Below are 7,675 nucleotides of genomic sequence, written 5' to 3'. Positions count from 1 at the left end.
AAGACTGCAGGGAGTAGACGGACTCCCTGCAGTCACTGTGGGAGGGATAATAAGGCACAGGTGAGCTCAATTAGGACAATAACAAGGATGTGAAAAAAGGAGCGGAGGAGGTAAGTGGAGAAAAAACACGGACCCTTAACGTAAAGCAAAAACGAAATCTGAATAAAGGACAAAGAAGTAGAAGAAGAAAGTGATATAATCAGGCACAGCTGCAGCCACCTCACACCCATTCAAACAATAAGTGTAATCCCACTCAGTGCAACACAGTTCATCTCAGAGATGTCTCAGAAGTGACTCTCTGCTCCCTACAACTCAAAATACACAAGCTGCACCGACAAGATAGTGAGGCCAGGAAGTTTGATTCAGGAGCTGCAGAGATTTCCAAAGTGTGGGTGATTGATACACGAAAAAAATCTAATGAAACATTTATTATTAAAAAAAAGCAGCAAATTTTAAATATAAGTCACTCTTTATCTGAGCAGTTCTTGACTCAGAACTATTTTAATGTCTCTTAATTATTTGGGTTTTCTTTTAATTAACGAACCTGATCTGTGGTACAAAAATGACACCGTTTACTGTTTCTGCACCACAAAAATGGGTTTTAGTCTCTCGGGGTAATTACAGATGATCTTCAGATTCCAAAGTGCCATAGAGACAATTATATAAAAGACCCTGTGCGGACTAAATGAAAGACTCCTAATGAGATCTGAAAACAACCTCTTCAGAAAGTTGAAGATGCACTGACATGGAGCACGTATATTCCCGGGATTAGATGCAGACAGGAGGAATATGCAAGGAACCAATGTTCAAAAACATGATTGAGATGTAAAGTAATCCTTGTTCTTCTCTGTAGCCTCGCTGAGTTCCACACAGCTGAAAATGCTCAGAAGAAAATCTTCTGTCGGAGGAGATGTAGTGAGATGCCCACCTCCACAACACCTACCCGACAATGGGAAAATGAGACAGGGCTAGCTTGTTAGCGGTTACCGAACTTTAAATCACTAAAAACAATTTACAATTAAAATCACAAAACATCCTCAGAAAGTAATCTGTGAATCAAGCGCAAGATAAAAGTAGAACAAGGAAGCTTATAGACCAAAATAAAAGGGTTTTAGTCATTTGCATGTTTCTATCCAGTCTTTCTCTTCATTCTGGCCCTGTTACAGAAAATGCTGGCTACACCTTTTCTACTGTTCATACTTCATAATAATAAGTAGGTAACAAAAGTGTCAGCTACCACTTGAGATCAGTAGCACCAAAGACAAAAGTCTAGCTTCAGGGTGAAAAAGTTCTTTTCATGAAAGCTCAAGAATAGGACACATTCATCAAGCGGTCCTACTTCCAGTGAAGTGCAGTGTCCTTAAAGAGCAGCTCTCAAGTCATTATAAGGGGACAATGTTGATTTTTAAAAGGAAATGCTCATATTTAGTGAGGCGTGTTATTTTCTAAAAGCTGTTATTACTCAGTAAAACCCTGATTTTCTCGTATCATTTTGTAAACTCAAAACAAGCTGCAGTAATTAAGGATGAGGCAGCAGAAAGACTGCAAAACACGTTCTGTAAGCAAAAGTTTGTTCTGAGATAACACAGCAGCTGAAGAGTTGTGAAATTATAGCCTATTTGAATTATATATGTGCTTCAGGAAAAACAGTTATATTACAATGTGAGGTGTCACCTCTGTAAACCCGGAGGAATTAATGGGTCCACTTCAGTGGAGAACAGAAAATTGCACGCGGGTGTCCACTGTTCATAGACATAAACTACACCTTTATTGGTGCTATTTCCAAGCACATTGTGCGCTGTCGGTCCTGCTTGCTACACAACAACATTCAACATTTCGTATTTACTGCTGATTAACGTGATGGTGTTGTGTTTAGTATGTTGCTCTGTTTTGTTTTGTTTTTTGCTTGTTTTCTCTTCTTTTTCTCTCAACAGGTGATCCAGGTCAGGAGATTTTCTCTTTTAAGTGCCCTCTCTCACTGTCCCTCTTCCCTTCTGTTTTTCTTTTCCTTCATCTTTCTTTTTCCCTTTCCTATCCCTCAGTCATGTCTGTCCCGTCTGTAACAACTGAAAATATAATAAAATAAATAATAACAACAAAGGTCGATCAAATGGACCAATACGGCAAGGCCATGATGATCCATTTGGTAAAGTAAATCCATTGGGTATCCTTGTTGGTCTTCAGACAACAATTCTGACGGCTAAAGAACCAAATGGGACAGGCCAAAAAAAAAAAGAACAGAAAATTGATGCATGGCTCCATATAATCAAGAGTGTGTTTAAGTTAAAAGTGTTAATCAAATCAGTCTTAAAAGAAAAGTCTTGATTGTATCCACTGACAAATGAAAGTGAGTCATGAACAAAGGGCACATAAATACACATAATTATCCAAAGTATAACACATCTCTGTTGTTTCAGTGTAACTAGTCCTGTGGGAGCTCGCAGAGATCGTTCAGCTATAAGCTAGCATACTTAAAAGTTTTGAAAATTGAAACGACTACTTCAAAAAAAAAAAAAAAAAAAAGGTTCATGGTCAGAGATGAACTGTTAATATTTAAAAACCATAGCTAACAAATCTAACGTTAGCTAACATTCTTACATTCTTGGGTGCTTCGTGATGTCTTTGCTCTTAGCTTTGTTTATTGTGTAACCTTCATTAGTTATTGCACTTATATTTGTTTGTTTACTGACAGCTCAGGCTTCTTGAAGGACATTCAAGGCCTTTCTTTGGGTTTTCACCGCCTTTTGTTCTGTTCTCTGTCAAGATGATCCCACACTGCTTCAATAGTGTTGGTGTCCCGGCTCTGTCTCAGTGCATTGTGTGCTTTTTTTCTATTCAGGTGTGCTTTTACTGTATTGTATATCAGACACTTATTTGTACAGCACCAAATCACAACAACGGTCACCACAAGGTGCTTTATATTATAAGGTAGACGCTGAAATAATACGTCCAGAGAAAAACCCAACAATCATATGACCCCCTATGACAGGGATGGGGAACTCGAGGCCTCGAGGGCCGGTGTCCTGCAGGATTTGGATATCACTCTGGGTCAACACACCTGAACCAAATGATTAGTACATTGCCAGGCCTCTGGAGAACTTCAAGACATGTTGAGGAGGTAGTTTAGCCATTTAAATCAGCTGTGTTGGATCAAGGACACATCTAAAACCTGCAGGACACCGGCCCTCCCTTTTAACAGGAAGAAACCTCCAGGAGAACCAGGTTCAGGGAGGGGCAGCCATCTGCTGCAGGTGAGTTAATAATCCAACAAGATCTTAAACCACTGACTGAAAGGCTGCTTCAAACTGTGACAGAGCCTCCACTGTGTGCAGCATTTTCTCCCTGTTTCCCTTCCTAAACAATGTAGAGTTAACAGCAGTGTTGATTTTGTTGACTGATACTTTTCTTAGTTTTCTTTTTAGACTGGTCAGTTTTTTTTTTCTGACGAAAACGAGACGATAAATAAAAACAAATGTACAATGACAAAAACTACGACGAAATGTGTTGACACTTTCATCAATGAATACAAACAGGATGAAAATATTCAAGACTATCCAATCAGAATTAAAGGCAGCAAGAGTTTGGAAGTGATCCAATTAGAAGTAACCACCTTATGCAGTAAAGTTAGACAGTTTGATCTGCCCGACTAAACAGGGAAGGCGAGGGCACTCGGGTAACTCACATGCTCCCTGTTTGTCAGGAAAATGTGACAAAATGTCACTGCTTTGGAGGAAGAGAAGGGTAGATTATTTCTGCAACAGCCAGCTGGTTCAAATGGAGCAAGTAAGTGTCTGACTGTGCTTTAGACTCCTTACAGACACACAGGAGTGGAGTCTGAAGGACATGCAACAAACTTCTGGTAGGTAACTGCGAAACAAGCAAGCACAGAGGATTGTACACTGTGCAAACACTAGACCTGTGAGCCAGTTTACTACCATAGCAGACAAGACAATCAGGCAGAGAATGCAGCCACAGTCGTTAAGTACACTGCAGGTACACAGCTGCCAGTCTGGGAAACAGTAGGCCCACCTCTCCACCTCCACTTTGTCCAGTTTCCTCAAATTTTTAAGATCACACTGCACACTGTGATCAGATACGTCACACTTCCAAGTAACAGCTTGGGAATCAACTTGTTGGTGCAAAAAATAAAAATAGAAATTTCATGCCTTTTAAACACTTTTCACTGATTCAACTTAAGAAAGGGGGGGGGGGGAGAAAAATATGTGTATTAAAATTGGTTCTCTGTTATGTGCAGACGTGTCTGTGTGGGCACCACACTGCTCAGCTCTTAAATTAGGTGCCTTTTTATGCTTGAATGATTCATAGGTCAGTGCTCAACAAAACACAGACAAATTCATTTTTTTGTGGTTCAACAAAATAAAGAACTTAAGAACTGACCGCTTTAAAAAATGAGTCTCACTTCTTGGTAAAGTATTTTTAATGTTGCACATTAGGTTGTGTGAGTTTATTACATAAGTAATTCCATTATTCGTCATAGTGGGACTGCTAACAGTGTAACATGCTGCGAGTGCACACTGCGCTGCTGTCTTACTGTTTGTCTTTACTGGTTTAAAGATAAACAGTAAGATCCAGAGATACTGAGTGTAGTTACATTTAGTTTCCTGATAATTTTATTTTTGACTGTATTTTTAGTTACTAGTTGTAGTTTCAGCTTTGGCTTCTGTTTCTTGATTTTAGTCATTGTTCTTCTTTTCCTGCTTTACTTTGGTAATTATATTTCTGTGGTGTCTATTTGTCCCAACTGTTTCCACTTCACCTGCTTTATTTCTGTGTGTGTAAATACTCCCATCTCTCATTAGCCTTTGTCTTTGTGTCTATTGTGCTCCCCTGTGGTAGTGCCTGTGTTTACACCATTGATAGTTTTCTGAATTTTCATGGTGAAAATGTTAATACAAAATGCAAACATATTTGTTACAGTTGTAATGATAAGTTCACATATATGAGTAGTGATAAGCGGATGTACACAGAAAACACTTTCTCCCTGAAACATTTGAATGTGAAACTGAGCGTATTAAGTCTATAAAATTAAGAAAACAATAGACTGGAATCATTTTAAAGGCTGCACGGGATATTCAAGCTAACTATATTTAAATGACTTGATAAACTGGCGTGCACGATTACAACCAGTGTTGTGCACTCAGAGAAATGCAGCCACAAAAACAGAAGGCGTCTTTGGTAGCTGCTCAGCAGATTAAACGGATCACCGTGGGGAAAGCTGGACTCTGTGACTGCGACAGTGAGTGAGAATCACCTCCACACTTTCCCATTTGCTTCCTAATGAGGTCTGTGTCCTCCTCAGTCATGTTGCCTACCTCTATTTAGCTATCATTAACCAAATCATTAGCTTGAACCTGGTTATAACTACAATGACTTCCTACCTAATATAGTTTGACTTGATTTGTAGTTTTAAAAGTATGTATGATTTCCAGTGAGGGAGCACAGGGATGTCTTGGATGGGCCTGGAAACCCACAGTCTGCCCATTATGCCAGCATTGTGTGTACTTGTGTGTGAAAGCTGCAGTTAGGTTCATACTGGGACATAGAAAAAAAGAAAATCAAGTTATGATTACATAATGAATTTGAGCTAAAAGTGCAGACTTACAGCTTTAACTGGAGGGGCTGAGTAAAATCACAGCACTGACCATTAAGAAATTACAGCCATTATTATACTAAGGGTTGCTTTTGTTAGCCCTGCTGTTATGCCGCTGGAGTCACAATGAAAGCCAGAAAAATAACATTCACGCCATGATTTAGAGCTTGCATCTGGTCTGCAGTAAAGTCTCCATCAAATTACTTTGCAATAAATTTCAGATAGACAGCAGATCTCACTTGTGTTGTCTGCAGCAGTTGTGAAATGTGGATTTAAGGCTTTATTGTCATTTTAAGGCTTTATGTTTGCATGAGAGACATTTCAAGGATTTGTGAACAACTTTTAGTGGATTTATAAATACCCGACTTCACCAAAATCACGGTTTCTTTGGAGTTTAGCTCGTATTTTCAGTAGTACATTTAGTTCCTGATAGTATTTGGAGCTACCAGACAGAGCAACCCTCATAAGATGAAGCAATTTGGGCTCAAACATCAGCCGTGTTTTCTAATTTGAGGAAAGCCAACGAAGCCCAGCAAGTTAATGAACAAAAAGAAAATTCTGCTCTCTTGTGTGTTTGTCTTTTGTTTCTCTCTGCACCTTCTCAGTATTCATGTACCTGTTTATTTTTCAAGGGCGTTTAATTTTCAGCCTGCCTATAAATTCACACCTTGGCTTCCACTCGGTGTTGCACCAAAGTAATCAACACGCCCTGGCGATATATAGTGATGAGGCAATTATTTTGACCGCAGCATCTACTCTGCATATAATATAAAAGCAGATGGAAACACACGCAGGCACACACATATCAGATGAGTCTCGAGCCTTGGCACACATGTCAGTAACTGCTGCCTGTGTCACTTTGTTGGTGCAGTCTGATTCCTGCTGTCAGTCTTGGCTCGAGTTCAGACTCCGGGAGCACTGCTATCGCTTCCTCGGCGCAGCCCTGTCTAGCAGACATTTATGCATAACAACAACCCCAGTGTGTATGCGTGATAATTAAAACGTGTGCGCTACAGAGCCTTTTCACATCTCCTTGAGTCTCACAGTGCAGAGCACGCTGGGGGAGTTTTATTTTTAGCTCCTTGGTCTTTGATTAAAATATGACTCTCCTGTTGACCTTCACACCTGCTGCAGCTCTGCCAGGACCATGGGAACACAACCACTTGATAAGTAAAAGCCTGACACCGGAACCACTGACAAGACATAATCAATTCTCCACGAACTGTGCCTGGTCCTGCACGCTCTCTGTGACGCCTGTATTACATATCCTAATGCTGTGCGTGTGTGAAGCCCATTTTAAACCAGGCACAGCTCCGTGGATGGCAGCATCAGCATGAGTCAGATGACCACTTTACAGATGGAAATACTTCAACAAACGTCAGTTGGAAGGCTTTAAATTTTGCTCATGCTTCCCGAATTCAGGCTACTTATTGTAGTGATCCGTCAGCTTTTCCCTCAGCACCATCATAGGGGTGACGTTCCTGGCCGTTAGTGACATGCCTCCACAGCTTTTGGATGGCTCGCCATAAAATTCTGAACAATATATTCACAATGCCCAAAGGCTGGATTTGTCTGACTTTCATGCAAGTTAAAGTCTTTGTTGGATTTTATACAAACATACTGCAGCAAGATGATGAATTCCTCTTTGGGGCCAAGCCCCTGAGTTTTCCTCTTCCACCATCAGGACACTGACATTGTGTGGTTTTGAGGGACTTTAATTTGCCACCTATAGCAATGAGTCAGCCCAACTTTACCTTAAGCAATAAATCACTGGGTCAAAATTAACTTTCTAATAATACACAAACAGTTTAGTGCTAATTAGGAAAGTTAACTCTAAACCTGACCATAAACTTGGTTAGTAATCTGTATTCATGGACTTTGAAACTTTGAGTTAATCACACAGACAGATATCTGCTCATTGGTCCCAGGAGGCTAATAAAATATTATAATGTCACTTACCAAAATTGGAGATGAAGGTTGTTGGATGGCCTCACAGTAAACACGATTACTTGTTAGAACACGGCATTAAAATGCTACAAAAGGCACCAACAGCACGTTTATATT

This window comes from Aulonocara sp. 'chitande type north' Nkhata Bay, linkage group LG8 (genome assembly GCF_057382095.1).
Source record: "Aulonocara sp. 'chitande type north' Nkhata Bay isolate Kocher_YH1m ecotype deep benthic linkage group LG8, A_spYH_male_GT1.1, whole genome shotgun sequence".
Lineage (NCBI taxonomy): Eukaryota > Metazoa > Chordata > Actinopteri > Cichliformes > Cichlidae > Aulonocara > Aulonocara sp. 'chitande type north' Nkhata Bay.
This window is presented reverse-complemented; position numbering follows the sequence as displayed.